Source organism: Callithrix jacchus, chromosome 4 (assembly GCF_049354715.1).
Source record: "Callithrix jacchus isolate 240 chromosome 4, calJac240_pri, whole genome shotgun sequence".
NCBI classification, from domain to species: domain Eukaryota; kingdom Metazoa; phylum Chordata; class Mammalia; order Primates; family Cebidae; genus Callithrix; species Callithrix jacchus.
In genome coordinates this window covers 148,721,696-148,739,801 of record NC_133505.1, presented here as the reverse complement: position 1 = coordinate 148,739,801, position 18,106 = coordinate 148,721,696, and the positions used below count along the sequence as shown (strand labels likewise).

At 35.3% G+C, this 18,106-nt stretch overlaps 1 long non-coding RNA gene across 1 annotated transcript in view; it reads left to right on the top strand.

Moving 5' to 3' along the window:
- Nucleotides 1-18,106, top strand: part of LOC144582359 (uncharacterized) — a 557,277-nt gene that overhangs the window by 93,720 nt on the left and 445,451 nt on the right. Inside the window, exon 3 of the long non-coding RNA XR_013534937.1 lies at nt 3,369-3,433. This is a non-coding gene — a long non-coding RNA (uncharacterized LOC144582359). The remainder of the gene's footprint in view (nt 1-3,368; nt 3,434-18,106) is intronic.

Here is an 18,106-nt window from a genome sequence, read left to right as displayed (position 1 = left end):
TTTCAGGTGAAAGTAATAACCCTCCAGTACCCATAGAATGTGACTGATCTGGAGATAAGGATATATACAAAGGTGATTAAGTTAAAATGAGGTCATTAGAGTGGGCCCTAACCCAATATGACTAGTGTCCTTATAAGAAGAGGAAACTTGTATGAAGATACATAGGTAACAGTATGCATACCTAGAGAGGGAAGATGATGTGTAGACAGGGAGTAGACAGCCATCTGTAAGCCAAGAAGGGAAACAAAATAAATTCTCCATCATGGCCTTCAGATGAAACCAACCCTGCTGATTTTAATTTTGAACTTCTGGTCTGCAAAACTGTGAAAAAACTAAAGTTAGCTATTTAAACCAGCCAGTCTGTGGTACATTATTATGGCAGGCCTAGCAAATAAACACAAGGGTTAACTAAAAATAAAAGCATATTTTTGTAGTAATATATTATGTTTTTCTTCAAGATTTGGTGCCCCAGACAGAGATGCAGAACATTTATGTTCTGTGTAGCATGTAGCATGCTATTAAAAGAAACAGAATATGTGTTTGTCAATTGCCTTCACAGGGAAAAAGACAAAATATCAAGATAATGTCAAGTTTGGAAATATCCATATTTAACTTCATTTTGCATATGTGTATATAAATAGTTATATATGTCATATATGATATATCTAGATAATGATGTTAATTTGTTATATCATCTATCACTTATATATTTAAGTCCATAATTAACACAAAATTTAAATTAACAAAAGAAAGTTGGAAAAATAAGAAAGAAGAGTGATATAAAGGCAGTTAAATAGGAAGGAAACAACTAGATATTTATTGAAGGCCTATCCTTAGACAGTATGTTAAGTGCTTTTACACACATTACTACATTTACTCCTTAAAATAGTCACTAGGTTTCATGTTGTCATTTTTACAAATGGGGAAATTAAATCTCAGAAAAAGATAAGTAACTCACCAAAATCATATAGCTGTTACATATCAGAGCTGGGATTTGGATGTAACTCACCAGCTTTAAATAACTGTACAAAAGGTATCACAATGGACTACATAATTAATTGCTCAGTGAGTCATTTATTTTCCTGTGGCTTTCCTGTTTGTTTTCTATGAAAGCAAATAATTGCATAACATTAGGTGAAAACAAACTCAGATTTTATTTTAATTCATTTTAATTATTAATAGACAACAGGAAATCAGATGAGGCTCCCAATAAGTTACTATGTATTAAATCATAGTTGAAAACTTCAAGATAAGATATGATTCTTAGAAGTGGTGAAATAATGAATAGATTATGTTAGATTATATTTCATATTGCTGTAACTGTGATAGTTACAGCAGTACTGGTAAAAGATCAAATCAAACCTTGTGGTTAATAAAATGAATAAACTTTTAATAGATGTAGTGAAATAAATTTTTATATCTAGAAAAACATACAAATTAAGTTTAATATACACCTTATCATTAAACATCTATAAAATATGTTTTTGAATTTTAATGATAAGAGCAGTGTACATTCTTTAAAATATTTTACACAAAGCAATAGTACAATAGTAAAGTTGCTTTTCCCTCTTGGGTAATCACTGTTTAGAAGCAATATGATGAGTTCCAGTGAATCCCCTAAATTTCCAGAAGGAAGGAAGGATGTATCCCTCTTGTCTTCATTATGTAGCAGCACATTATAGCATCATGAACACTAGCATTCCTGCCATTATAGTAATTCTTTCTTTGTCTGCCAGTCTACCAGCATGAAGACCCAAATGACCACACAGCTGCTCAGTTTTGGATTTGGTAGAACCCTTAACAAGGATGCTGGTTAGAATAGCTTTTCCCATCCCTACTCCAGGAATGAGGACCTTTAGTTCAGAAAAGCCTAAAGTTGTAGTCATGAAATCACTAATTATCCCACATAGATAACTGCAAATTATAATTAGAAGTACTAATCCTAATTTCACCATTTCAGTCCCAGACTCATGTTTTCTAGCTTTTTTTTTTTTTTAATGAACGAGAGTTTCTCATGCTTCCCAGTATGGTCTTGAATGCATAGCCTCGCCTTCTCAAGCGCCGGGACAACTGGCCAGAGCCACCACAGCTACGCCTTCTTTTAAATGTTGAGTCTTTATTCAGAAAAGTACACACTGGGTATGGGCAAGCTTTATTACATATGAATTTGATTTCACAGAATTAGAGTGGCCATGTCACTTAAAGTCTTATACAGTAAAGGCCATTACTTAAATACTATACTTTTCCTAGAAGGACAATGTCCCAATCTCTGATATGTCATTTCCAAGTTGGTGCTTAGCTTGGCCCTCAGGAGACCACATGATGTATGGTAGAAACAGTACATTCCTTGGTTATTCATCATTGTCACCTCTCCTTCTAAAAGTGTGACCCTCGGTCCTAGGAGATGTTTTTCAAGATTCTGTAAACCCAGTGGTGGTGCAGTGCAAGGTGCTGTGGGAAAGACAGACAGTTCTATGCCAAGAATAATTTAAGTCAGGCCAAGTCACTACTCCCCTTAGTAGGTAAGTGGTCTGATGTTTTCAACCTTCCTCCAAGTGGCGAGTTGGTCTCTTAGATGGATGGTACCATCATCCATCAAGGGCTCAACAGCGATCTCTGCTTTTGACAGATCTGACATTCAGTATCAGCATTACCTAATACTGATTAGCATGAGGGAGCCCATGGTATTTGGCTCATGTGTATTTTTATTATGACACGATGGCTTATTTATTTTTGAGTTCAGTGCTCAAGCGCTGGGGTGAATGAGGACAGATGCTGGCAGAGCTTCCCTTGATGAGCCATCTAGAATTCTTTTTCTTGAATCTTCCAATATTGCTAGTTGCTTTTACCAACCAGCAGAGTCATTTACCACTGTCCACTGTATATTACTTGTTTTTGTTTTGAAAGAAAGGAAAAAAAGGAGTGAAGGAGAGGAATAAAGAGGAAGAAAAAGAGGGATAGAGAACAGGAATGTTGCTTTATTCTAAAAATGGATATTGAAAACCTTTTTAATGCCAATAATTGTGCTTAATAATGGCCGATCAATATTTCATTTAAACCTATGAGTAGAAGTGATGTGGTACTGACAAAGATGTATATTTTATATATTTAAAGTGGAGAGCTCTATAAATGTTTATTAAGTTTACTTGTTCTGGATCTGAGTTCAAGTCCTGGATATTACTTTTTGAGGAAACTGTTCAGGTGTTCTGTTAAAAGTTCTGCCAATATGGAAAATTTTTCCTCACCGTTGTCTGTCACAGGCCACCCTGAGAGAAATGTAATGTGAAAGCAGTCCATATTTTACTCATTACAACTATTGTGACTCATCCATGAACAAAGCTTAAGGTTGTTTTTTTTTTTTCTACTAGCCGATTATGAGGAACTTCCTTAAAATGTGGGTGTAAGCTAACAGACAGATGCTGACATAACAGAGGTAAGAAGGCAGTCTTGCACCCTTACAACATCTCGTGCCCTACCTTGAAGATGTCATTTCCATTATAGAATTTGGCTGATCTGACAGTAACCAGCTTATTAAAAGTGGTGCTAATTACATTATGACTTAATGTCTTTCATGGTCAGGATACCAACCTTTGCTAGGGACATAGAACATGCAGCAGTTTCTTTGCTAATGGTGAGTACATCTCTGTTGCAGACAGCTTTGCTCCAGGATCTTGGAGATCTATGCTGCAACTTTCTGTATAGGGCTTGTCAGAAACTGTACATGAGTTTTTATCTACCATAAATAACTTTAGAACCAGGAGGTCTACTGCGTTACATGTATCAAGGGACAAGTATGCTTGTATTGAATTTTTAACATGTTAGAGAGATTCTTTTTGCTCTGGGCTCGACTCAAAACTTATATCCATTCATGTCACCCAATAAATGAGATGAAGCAGTATTTCAAAGTGTTGAATGTGCAATTTCCAAAGTCTAAGAGGTCTACTAAATGCTCTATTGCTTTTTTAAGTTGTAGGTGTTTCAAAATGCAATTATTTCCATTTCTCATGGATGATATAGTAGCTTTTAAAAAGGTACAATTTTTTTGCTATGCCTTTCATTTAGAGATTGAATCAAATTATCTTTCTTTTTAATTTGGGCTTGCTGTAGTTCCTTATTTAATCAATGTAATGTAGTTGAAAGATGGGGCTTTTGAAGCCAAGTGGTAAGTAGCTTGTAGCTTTTGTCCCAGGCCTCTTGAGACAACCCCTATTGGAAGCTAGTTGACATGTTAGGAGAAATCCCAAGAAGCCCCAAGGAGAGCTCCGTGTGAAAAGTAACCAAAATCTACAGCCGACAATTCCAGCTGAGTTCACGGCCAATCAGCACCTCAACTTGATAGCCATGTGAATATGCTTCCACCCCGAGATGATGCTACATGGATCAGAGATGAGCTGTTCTGGCCATTTCCTGCCTGAATTTAATATTCATGAACAAAATAAATGATGGTTGTTTTTCTAAGTTAAAAAGTAGTTCTATATGCAGCAATGGATAATTGGAATGGAATGTCTTAGCATGTCTCATAGCACAGGATTGCTAAATACTTCAACAATGCAGCAGGCACCTGAATGCTTTAGGATTTATTTCCCACTCTCTGCTACATATGTGGCTTACCACGATGTAAACAATACGTGAAAGTTTCTGGTTACACTTCTGATTAGTGTGATGTCATTTGTGTCATGAATGTGATGTTTTGCAGAATGTCCTACAGACCAACTGGGACAGTACAGTATCTCCTATGGGAAGAAACAGGGAATTCGCTAAAAATTAACTAAAATTAACATTTTTTGCTAAAAGTAACATTTTCTGGAAGGACACTGGAGAATGTATCTGAAAACAGATCTTGGGGATATGGAAATGGAAGGGCAGAATATACAAGTGGATACTAGAAAGTGTTTTTTTTTTTTTTCTATAGAGCCACTCTCACATACCGCATGATTTAATAGCCTATCATTGATACCTGGATCTGGTCTTCATACATTGGTGGGATCACATCTTGAAGCTTGGATAAAACAATGACTCATGGTTAAAATGTGGAGATGCTGAAACAGACACTCATAAGTAATAAAATAATTCATTTACAAAAAATTTAAAATAAGGCAAAACTAAATAAATCATGGTTAACCGAATAATTCTTGAAGCTAATGGAGTTGGATATATGGACATGTAATTTTTTAAAAAAATTATAGTCTATGTCCTTTTGGTAGTGTTCTCTTTATTTGCAATGTTAGAATAAACCAATCGTTGATCTTATGCAATTTTACAAAGAGATGGTTCCTTTGATTTTTTAGACTTTGCTATTTCACTCTGTGAAGTAGTAAAGAAAAGGTGTTCATATTCTGTAGGCTTTAGAATGGTTCATAAGAAAGAAATACATATTCAATGCAGTCATGGTTTTGTTTCATTTCCTGTAATGTCTGCATTTGGATTTTAAAATACTAAAATTATTCTATATTCAAATTCTTCAGTAAATGATGAGAGAATTCTCATTTTCATGCATTATTTGTGCATATTGAAAATTATTTTTAAAACCAGACATTAAGTTGAAAGAAATAGAAAATGGAAATTAGCACATTAAAGGAAAAGAGAAGCCCCAAACCATGAAGACATCCAGGAATGAAGTCTTTCTTTAGTTAGACATCTAAAGCATTCATTCATTCATCCATTCATATAGTCATATATTCTTTCAGTAAATACTTGTTGGGCATCTCCCAGACACTGAAGATTCACCAGTGAACAAAATCTACATGCTCCTTCCTTTCGTAAAACTATAGTATAGCAAAAAGAAATATATTAAAAAGTTACAACATAAATTATTTAATTAAAACTGTGAAAGTGTTATAAGAACTGCAAAGAGTGCAACAGAATTTTAAGCAATCTTTTTACTTCTGCCATTGCCCTCTAGTAATTCTTACCGTCTTTTCACAGCACACCACACATGTGTGATCCTTTGAAAATATGTCATACCTCTGTTTAGAATCTTCCAATAGCTTTCTGTCTCACTTAGGGAAAAATCCTATTTTGATTAGATGTTGCAGAGTAACAAACCACCCCAAAACTTAGTGGCTTAAAATAACAATTTATTACCTCTAGGCTTCTGTGATTGGCTGCATTCAGATGTGTGGTTCTTGCTTAAGGTCTTTCATGTGATTGCAGTCAAATGCTGCTAGGGCTGGATTCATAAGGTTTGCACAGTTCATGTAACTGGACATCCAAGATGACTTCTTCATTCACTGATCTGGTGACTTAGCTTTGATGACTGAAGCAGCTGAGGGCTGGCTGTGTTCTTTCTAAACATGTGGCCTTCCTATTGCCTCACTCGTATTTCTCAATAATATGAAAATCTCAAGGTAGACTTCTTACATGTGGTTAGCTTCCCCAAGAGTAAGCATTCCAAATGACACAGGTAGAAGCAGTACTTTTTATAATGAAGTAATGGATGCCACACTACTAGTTACACAGGGCCAGGCTAGGTTCAATATGGAAGGGAGCTTCACAAAAATGTGATTACTCGGAAAGATGGTTCCCTTTGGAACTAACTTCTACAAATTCAAAACCCTTTAAATCATTGACAGGTCTTGAAATTTTTGGTTTCACTGTTACTGAAACACCAGGGGTTCTGGCTAGGTCCTGCTGCATACCACACAGAAAGCCAATAACTGAGACAACGATTATTGCCAAGGAAGAAGGCTTTCAGCAGGTGCTGCAGCCAAGGAGCTGGGAGATCAGTCTCAAATCCATCTACCTGACAGAATAAAATTAGGAATTTCTATAGCAGGGAAGAAATCTGGGAGGGGTAAGGAGGAAATAATGATGAATGAGGGGCCTGCTGTCTCATTGTCTATATGCAATGATCTGGTGAGTTTCATTTCTTTAATACTTTTTGAGTGGTCTGATGGTCTTTTCCTAAGGAAGAAACTATAAACAAAGGTGAATTTCAAGCTTTAAGACAAGAAGGGTCAATTTATGTTTATTGGGGGAAAACACCCCACCAAACTGTCTATGGGACTTTTGGGTTGGTTTCAACACTTCCCCATTACTTCTCTGTCTTGATTCTATGCTTTTCCTCCCTTGATCATTACGTTCAGCCATACTGGCCTCCTTATTGTTCCTTGAAAATGCTGGGTTGACTCAAGGAGCTTTGCACTGTGGTTTTCTCTTTCTTTTAGAACACACTCTCCCAGATATCCACGTAGCATGTTCCTTAATTTTAATATTTTTGCTTAAAAAGTCACCTTCTCAGTGAGACATTCTTTGATTACCCTATTTAAAAAAGTTACCATACTGCCAAACCTTCTTCCCCCTATAGCATTTTGGTCTTTATTTTTAGCTTCATTTCTTTCCATTTAATCAGCATGAACTATTATATGTTTTTAAATAACATTTTTGGAGTAGAGTATACATAAGACAGTCACAAACTATAAATATACAGTTCAATGCATGCACCAAAGGAAACCAACCCTTATAATCAGCACCAGAACAATTAACAGAATATTATTATGACCCCAAAATCTTAATTATTCCCTTCTAGTCACTGCTGTGCCAGCCAATGGTAACCCCTATGCTGATTTCTAATACTATAGACTTGGTTTTGTTTATCTTTAAGCTCTATATAAGTGAAATAAGACACAAAATTTGTGTTTTCTCATTTTTGTGTTTAAGTATTATATTCGTGAGATTCATTACTGTTTATGCAGTTGTACTCTGTTCAATTTCATTGTTACATGGTGTTCCATTGTATAAATTCACTACAATGTATCCATTATAATGAGCATTTAGGATTTTTCCAGTGTGGAGCCAATAATATTGTTATCAACACTACTGTATGTTTTTTGATATTTTATATTATATATTGATATAAACACTACCACATGTGTATTTAATATTACATATTTCTGTTTATTATGTATATTCAGGAGTAAAATGGCTGGATTGCTGATATTCTATTTATTTGATTTGGTTATTCGGTTTTTTATTTTCAAGATGTGAGTTTAATGAGTATAAAGGTTTTGGTCTATAACAACTACATTGGGGTAGAGAAGACTTTCTTAGAGAAGCAAATTTGAGTTGAAAATTTAAAGTGTAGTCGATAGCTTATCATATAAGAAGGTTGGAAAAATCTTTTCTTAAGCAGAAGAAAAAGCCTGTTGAAAAGCTTGGAGGTGGCTGAGTATGTGCATTTGAGAAAAGGAAAGACATGTGGTGTTTAGGGAGTGAGGAGGTAAAAAACTGAGAGCATATTTTATAAGATCCTAATGGCTTTTATCAAGCCTTAGAATATTCTCACAGTTTTACTCATTATATTTAAACCAGTGGAAATATATCACTTATAGGATAACTCATAATCATATTTTCATTTGAAAGAAAGCCTTGGCACACACTTAAGTGGGGTTATAAGTAAAGGAGACAGAAACTGACTAGGAGAATTTTTAGCAGTGTTAGTCAAAAAACAAGGTTGAAGAGAAAAGATGTTTTGAAAGGTGTTTAATATTTAAACTGTTAATTAATTGATCACAGTGGCTGACATATTTTTTCTAGGATACTTAAGGGTTATTTTTTGGGAAAGAAAACCAGATTGAGATGTATTTAAGATATTCAAGGGAAGATATACATATATCTCCAAGGAAGAGTATCAACTGAAGATATAATAATGGGAGTTATTTGTAATATAGTAAATAAATATGATATCTTATTTGAAGACACATAATGCCCAAGATCAAGATTGGAGACTTTTCAATATCTATATTGTGTCTAGGGGAACATAGGCTGGCACATGGCCTACAAAAAACACATTCAGAGATGCAGAAGTACAGCTAGGAAAATATAGAAAGAGAATGTTCTCAGGGAGGAAACTCACTGACTAACACTAGTATCATCACCACACGCTTATCCCTATCTGACATTATTTTTGTCCATTTGATGATGTTTATTGTCAATCTCCCACCTACTAGAATGTAAGCTCCATGAGAACAGGCACTTGCGGCTTCTGTTTACTTCTGCTTTCTCAGCACCTAGTACAGTGGTAGGTACTCACAAGTATTTGTTCAGTTAATGTTAATGAAACAGTTTATTATGAGAATTGGACCATGTCCATTAAATTTAGCAATATCGTGGTTTCAGTGACATCTTCAAGAACTGTGCACTCGTCCATTCTGGCTGCGATAATAAAAATACCATGGGCTGTGTGGCTTAAACAACAGAAATTAATATTCTCATAATTTTGGCCATTGAAATCTCAGGTCAAGATGCCAGCAGATTCAATTTCTGGTGTGGCCTTATTCTGAGCAGGCAGACAGCCACCTTTTTATTATGTCCTTACATGGCATTTCTTCCATGTTTGTAGGTTCAGAGTAAGAGAAGGAGCCCTCCTATGTCTCTTCTAATAACGTGAATCCTATTATATAAGGGTTCTACTCTTATGACTTTATTTAACCTTAATTACTTCTTTAGGAACACTGTCTCAAAACATAGCCACAGTGGGGATTAGAGCTTCCATACAGGAATTGTGGGGAGACACAAACTTTCATTCCATAACAAGCTGTGTAATAGAGAAGTAAAAACTCAGTTGAGCAGAGTTGGAGGGAATGGTGGGTCAGGAAGTGAAGTTACTGACTTACCTTATGAGAAGTTTGTCTAGAGAAGGTGTACGGTGAGAAAAAGCAACTGTTGGGAAATGTAGATTGAAGGTAGGATCTTTGTTCTGCTTATTTTTTCTAATAGGAAGCATGAGATAAAGATAGCAAAAGAGAGAAAGGACAATAAATAGGATGTGTTTTCTGAGAAGGCTGAAGGGGATGAGATTCAGAGCACAGAGTGCTTGGCTTTATGTAGGAAGATGTGTATTTTGTAACAGCTAAAATGCAGGAGAAATTGGGTGCAGAAACAATGAGGTTTAGAGGTAGAAAGAGTAGGATTTCCCATCTGATAATTCCAGACTTCCTTTATGGAGGAGAAGGCCTGGGCTTCAACCAAGTGTTAAGTGTTACAGATTCAGTGGTGAGAGAAGGGTTTAATCAAGGAAACATATTAACTTCATAGGAAAACTGCTTTCAAGTGCATGCAGTTATGCACTAAACGTGATCTCAATTTGATGCACTGTTATGTGGTTTATTCTTGAGGTATCCAGCTTCGTGAGCAGAGATGAGAGAAAGTAGATGATTTCTACAGAGCTGTTACTTGTGGGTTTGTTTGCTTGCTTCCTAAACGTTACATTTTGTTTTGAGACAGGTTCAGAAAAGAGGAACAACTTAATTAGGAAATTAAGGTGGCAGTTAAATATGTCTATTGGGCTCATATAGTTTCTGAGATTTAAAAAATTATACAGGGTATTCAGAATATCTAGGAAAGAATTTTACCTTATGTTTCAAAAAGCACAGAAAGGATTAGCTACATTTTAAAATATCTTCTCTTTTACTAGCTCATAGCATCCCATTCTTTCCCTTTATAATAATTAGTACTAATTACAATACATATATTTATTCGTGTGTATATTTGTTCAATGCTTGTATCTTTTAGTAGAACATAAATTCAATATTGTAGGCATCTGTTCCTTTTACGCTGTTGGTGCTCAATGATATTTATTATGATAAATGTATGGAGTTCATGTGATAATTTCCCCCTGGATATTAGCATAAAGATTCTGTTCAAGTCCAGAATTTCTTCTTCTTATGTGCTAAATTATTTTCAAATTGGTGTTTAATGAAAAGAGAGTAGGCTTTGGAGTCTAAGTAATCTTATGTAAGTTGCACAGGTCTGTTTTCCCATTTGTAGACACAACGAATCAGAAAAGAAAAGATTGCTTTCTAGAGAAGAAATGACAATTGGAGCCACATCTACATTTCATGGATAATTAAGAATTTAATCTAAAATAAAGGGATTATGAAAGATTAGCTCTTTGTAGTCTTAGGAAAAAAAGTAGAGAAACAAAGAATTTAATTCTGTATAATAAAGAACTAAGAGATTGTGAGCAATATGTTAGTTCCCAGTAAAGTTGTTTTGGGAAGGCTCAGAAAGAGATTTGGCTAAAAGAAATGGAGTCCTGGAATTTTGGTATCAGACTAGGGCTGAGGAACCTCACAGCCAGCATAAACTCCCCATGGAAGTAATAAAAATAATAACTGATATGTGATATTTGATTTTAAATAGTTGCTGATTTGTTTTGTAATTTCTCTTTCTTATCCAGAGACATTGATGAGTTTGTAACTAATAGCTTGTGTGTGATTTGCTGCCCTAGGTAACTCAGATAAAGAAGTCATGATTTCCTATGGAGCAACATGATGTTGTAAGATGACAGTAGTCACAGGACTGACTGGTAGAGAGACAGCTAGAGTAACACACAAAATTCTAACTAGAGACTATCACATCAGCTGAATACTGGAATCCAAATACATATTGAAGACTCTTGAGTTTTCTCAAGTAGGAAGATGGGATAGGCTCCTATTGTCTTACTTGGTAACTTAAAGAATAATCCATGTCAGAAGGCTTCAGATTACATGGAATTCATAACATCTACATTGTAGGATTTGTTGCCAGGAATAATAGATAATTGTAACACAGCTGTTAGCACATGCTGCAATTTTGTGCAGATTAGAAAAAAGCATCCTCTTTTGGTGGATGAATTAGAGAAAGGTACCACTTTGGGGTAGATACATTCTGCTGTAAAGAGCATAACCCTCGCTAGAGTGTGTAGGTTTCCCTACCTTTGTGGCTAGTCACTTGTGGACAGTGCAGAAACTGCACAATCTTAGTATGGAGGCCTTTGGATAATGTAAATGCCAGGTATAGAGTAGACACACAACAGAAATGGTAACGACTAAAATGACTCTGGATTACATTAAGCTATGATTTAATTCTTATTTCTAGAAATAAGAAGTGATATGCTGATAATATATTATTTTCCATTTTTCCTGCAATAAATCTAAGTATGTGTATATATGTGTGTGTGTATCAACACGTGTATCTTTGCATGCGTGTGTGTATGCATGCTTACAAAGTTGATTAGCTGTCTTTCATTGAACTTGCTGATGTAAAATACATTTAGAATAGAAACTTTGACACATCTCTACTAACTTCTTCAAATACAAATGCATTCTACATTAGTAATAGAGGTTTTAAAAAAGTTCTTTTAAAGAAGAACTCACAAAATATTTCCAGATAGTTTAATTATCACTCTAGGATAGCTTCTCCTCTCTCACTACAATCTGAGCTACAGAGACAGCTCAGGATCCTGGAATTGCACTGACCTTGAGAGCATGCTTTGAGCTTTGAATGTTTCATTACAAGCCAACCTCCTGCAGATCTCTCTGCAGTGCTATATTGATGCTTGTGAAGGGATCCTCACATGCAGTTTGACTCTTGTGCTTCTATGACCTTGGAATGCACCTGGAGAGGTACAGCCATAAACTTTTTTTATCTTGCACCTCTCTACCTCAAATCCACATGTTCTTACTGCTCTGTAGTTAACTGTCTTAGGCACAATGTGACTATATAAATCCTATGTAGAATTAAGGGTGTTTTAAGTGAAATATTACATGATTTGGCATTATGCCTTCCAATTTGGTCTTTTAGAATTTATTTACAATGTTCCTAACTACTTGGTAAACTGAAATTTTCCAGAGTAAAAAATTAAAGTAGCTTTCTTAATAGATAGTGCTATAGACTGCATGTTTGTATCTTCCCCCTCCTCAGGTTCATATGTTGTGGCCTAATCGCCATTGTGGTAGTATTAAGGAATGGAGCCTGTGGGAGGTGATTCGGTCATGAGAGGGGCACCTTCATGAATAAGATTCGTGTCCTGACACAAAGAAATATGAGAGAAATTATTTCTGTCTTGGCCATGTGAGTATACACTGAAAAGGATGCTGTCTACAAGCCAGGAAGGAGGCCCTCACTAGACATAGACTCTTCTGGAGCCTAGACCTGGGACTTCCCTGCTTCCATATCTGTGAGAAATAAATGTCTCTTGTTTAAGCCAGCAAGACTATGGTATTTTTGTTATAGTGGCCTGACCTGTCAAAGATGGATAGCATCAGGCATTATTTATGTTTAACCTTCCTAGGAAGGACATAGATTTAGAAAATGAGTTTTGTAGTCGGTTTTGATGGAAAATATGCTTCTGGCTACATATAAATTTGCATCTAAATTTATCTAAATTATCATCCTGCAAGGTAGTAGAAATAACATTTGTTCATTTAATTTGAACAGTAAATAGTGTAATCACGGAATTTAAAAACATTAAAAACAAAGCTGAAGATAATATTAGAAAGTTCAAACAAGATAAACAAGTTCTGTGTACATAGTAATATGGTGTTATTGCAATTGTTTACCCAGCATTGATTTCCTCTTTATTCTTTATAACAGAATGCTAACTTGGTTTATGTATCTATCTCCCTCCCGCACCATCTATGCTTTAGAGAAATCATCACAAACTCAGCTTCCAGGATGGGTCAGAACCTTGGAAACTGCATCTGCCTGGTCAGTGATCAGCTCAAGTAAAAGTTTGTAATCCAGTGTTGTCCAGTGAAATCTGAGATTAGTTTTGCTTTTACAAATGTTTTGCTCAGGCCTTAAGTTACTGAACCCAGGTCTCTCCCTGGAGCTAAATATGAGCAAGGAGATATAAAGTTACTGGCAGCAATTGTACAATCTAATTTATCACTGAATCAAGCAACCTTGAAGTCTGACCTACCTATATGGATTTGCTCTCAAGTGAGCTATTGTGTTTTCTCACTGTTAAGCAAGTTCAGTTTACTGGGATAAACACTAAAGGAAAGACAGTAAAAACATTGCCACCCAAATTTATGCAGAGATAAAAACTGATAAACATTATGAAACCAAAAGAAAGCAAAACTAGATTCGATGAGGGAGTCTAGAATGGACATTAGAAAAGGCCTCTTTGAAGAGATCACATTTAGGTAGAGATCCAAAGTATAATTTTGCTAAGTGTAGAGTTGGGGAAGGAACATTTTGTGCAAAGACTCTGAGATGGAAAATCTGGTGACTCTTTTGAGGAACTTAAGAATACTTTGCATGGCTACCATCAAGGGTAGGGAGCAAGCAGGGAAACAGGAAATTGGTATGAAATAAGGCTAGGGATATAGGCAATAGCCAGAACTTATAGGTCATTTAGGCACAAAAGTTTTGGAGAAATAATAAATTCAATAAAATATCACAATATTTTGTAAGTTTAATTGCATATAGCTCTTTCAAGTTGTCCCTGGACCCATATTAATAGCTACAACAAGGGCAGGGTATCAGTAGGCAAATACAGGAACAAGCAAGATCTATGTCCCACTTGCTTCCACTGTACTTTCATTTTCTTTTTTTGTTGTTGTTGCTGGTAATACTTAATTTTGCTCTGGAGTTTTATTTCTTTTATTTACAATTACATTAATTTAATCCTGAAATATGAGAAGAAATTTACACTGCCCAGTTTTTAGTTAACCTAAATCAGGAGTTCTGTTCAATTTCTGTAGGTTTGGATAAAGATGACAAAGATTTATGTTCATTTATAAGCTTATGTATATCTTTCTTTCATTATAAGCATAGGAAGGCATTTAGATTGTGGCTTACTACCAAACAAAAAGTATGTATATAACTCTTGAATAAAACCCCAGAAGAACAAGTAACTCAGAACAGTCAGTTTGCCTGCTGGTCCTTCTTTATCATTGTACTCATGAGTCTATCATGAGTATACCAGAATCTCAATAAAACACCAGTGTGAAAACAGAGAAGCAGAACTTATTAAGACTGGACCTAAAATAACTTGTGAGGTAAAGGTGGGACACATCTCAGGGCTCAAACACCAGACCAAACTGAGGACTAGCTAAAACAAGGAAAGGGTGGAAGCAGCTTTCCATAAGACATGCCCACTAGTGTGCCATGTCAACTTATCATTTCCATGGCAACACCTGGAAGTTACTGCCCCTTTCCATGGCAACAACCAGGCAACCCAGAAGTTACCACCCTTTTCCTAGAAATTTCTGCATAATCTGCCCCTTAGTTAGCATGCAACTAAAAGTGGGTAAAAATATGACAGCAGAACTGCCTTTCAGCTGCTACTCTGGGCACACTGCCAATTAGGTAGGTCCCTGCAAGAACAGTACCTCTGTTGCTGCTTCTGTACATGGCTGCTTCAATAAAAGTGACACCACCAGCTTGCCATTGAAGTATTTCCTGGGTGAAGCCAAGAACCTTCCCAGGCAAAGCCCCAATTTTGGGGTTTGCCTTCCCTGTGTCACTTATACAGGTGACTGGCTGTTCCTTGAGTGAGATGACTAGTAGGAGTCTAAATTATAGAGTCCACTGAAGAATAATACTGTTTTTCTGTGTGGCAATTGAAATATAAAAAGCCTGTATCTGAGATACAGTAGTCAAATTTCTCAGGGATGAAACACTCAAAATTAGGTAGAGAAGAATTTTATAATTTATTAAGAATCATATGGATTATGGGAACAGAGTTCCCCCTCCTAGGCCCTTGCAAAAAAAAAAAAAAAAAAAAAGAGAGAGAATAAAAAATAGGTTGAGAATCAGCCAAGGCTTTAAATCCAGTGGTAGAAATGGAAAGATGGTGAAACTCTTTCAACGACGGCCAGTCTTCCAATTAAAAATAGTTGGAAGAGAAACCAGTCGTGATAATTTACTGGTTTGGATTAGTTAACAAGTTAAATAAAATACATGTTCAAAAATGCAGCAATACCACAACTGCAATGAAAAGAAAATCTGCTAAAGCTGTTACTGTTACCATTTATTTATGCTAAGCACATTGTAAGCATTGTTTCTCTCATAATAGAGCTACCCCTGTCAGGTAGATGAGTGAGTGGTTACCCATTAGTCATCGGAGGGGAAAGAAATCTAACATAAATTATTCTTTGAGGAATATCCCTTATTACCTTACTGTGATCAAATTCACATATTTTAACTGTGTTATATATCTCCCTTTTTTACTTGCAAGGCAAAAAAATAGAGAATTTAATTGTGTTTATATATATCATAAATAATAACAATTACTAGAACCTGTCCCACAAATTCCAAATACCTAATTAACCTGAAGGAAAGATTCTTGTTGTGGACTACAGATCCTGTGTTGTTGTGTACAAAGTGTTTGATAGGGATTTCATACAGATTGACAATATTAATTCATTACCAACTGACTAAGGGTCACTAGGCACAAAAACATTAAGGAATTTTCTCAATATTATAATTGGGGGATACCAACAGTAATTACATATTTATAGAGGAGATTAGAATAAAAATGAGAAAAATATAAACAATATTTTACATAGTAATGAGTACTCAAAATCTGTTAATTAGTTGCTAAAAAAGGAATTTCCCAAACTTAAAACAATTTTTTAAACAAACAGTTCATTTATAAAGATATTTAAGTAAAATGAAATTATTCACAGAGCAGATACACAACCTGAATCCAATAAACTGAATAAAATGCTGGCACCTTAATCCATGACCAAGCTGTTTCTCATTTATGGTTTCTGTTTTTCTTGGCCTCTCTTTCTATTCTGGCAAAATGTGGTATTGAAATTATAATTGCAGATGAAGCTAATAATAACATGTTTTGCTGAAGCTGTTTCTAGCAAGGTGTAAAATCCCACATTGGTCTACCTTGTTAGAGTCAGTGAAAGCCAAAAATAATCAATATAACATGAAAGATAACTGCATTTCCTTTCAAATATGCATAATGTTATGGGAAAGGAGTCAAAGTAATTTTCACATGTTTTCTGGTTGGGAAAATATATATCAAGACTTCCTGACTGAACTGTATACCGGCAGTGCATAAGTTAATTCTGTTTGAATGGAGGACTTTGCTCTTTTTTGGGCTCAGCAGAATCCACTGGTTGGTTAGGTTGGCTTCAGATATATATTCGGCAACTGACTTGTGGATGGTTGTAAATAATTTAATACAAGGCATCCACTTGTTTTCTAAATTGCTTAAGTGCCCTAAACATGGATGGGTGGGCATACAGTAGATATTAAAGAAAAACTACTTGTTGAAAGAATTAAGAAAACTTGCATAAAATTCAGATTGTTTATTTATTTACATGCATTAATTAATTTATTCAGTGATGCCAACAGGCTAAAAAGCCACCTATGAATTAGTAAGGGCACAAAGATGCTAGTAAATTTTATAAAATAAAAATAAATTGCTGTCTTGTTAATTTGCCTCTGTTAATAATTATGTAGTTTATCACTAGAAAAGATGATTTGTTTTATGCCAAAAGTAGATTCATTCCAGTAATGTAACAAGATTAAGATATTATCGAGGCTTCTTTACTTCATACTCAGTTATAACCTTTTAATAATTAAGAGCAGGCACTCCATAATATAATAATAAAATTTTACATTTGTATCATACATGACTCTACATGTATACTTATTATTTTAATATTAGCAGGAACAATTGGCATAGAAAGACCCTTTGACATTTTAGTTTTAAAGAAATAGACAATTTCCTTTCATTGCTAATTTCTCATTAATTCTTGGGTAAATGTGAGTGTATGACCTGGGGCCTTTTACTTGTGCATTTATCCTCTGGAATGAACTCTCCCTCTCTCTATTCAATATGTGACCCAGAAGATACATGCAAAACTGCTTAATTAGAAAAGAGCTTACCTTAGTTTCTAATTCTTTCTTTTTGATAACACTATTTATGGTGTGAGAGTCTTTCTGAATGGCTTTCTTTTTTTTGAGGTGGAGTCTCACTCTGTCACTCAGGCTGGAGTGCAATGATGCAATCTCAGCTTACTGCAACCTCCACCTCCTGGGTTCCAAGTGATTCTCCTGCCTTAGTCTCCCAAGTAGCTGGGATTACAGGCATGCACCACCATACCTGGCAAATTTTTTGTATTTAGTAGAGATGGAGTTTCACCATCTTGGCTAGGCTGGTCTCAAATTTGTGACCTCAGGTGCCCCACCCATCTTGGCCTCCCAAAGTGCTGGGATTTCAGATGTGAGCCATCATGCCTGGCCCTGTTATTACATTCTTAAATTTGTATAATGTGCATTTCATATTGTGCTAGGTTGAAATATTATTTTAAAATTCTCCTTGGAAAAATTCTGTAATCAATTATTTGATTGATTACAATCAAATAATTTC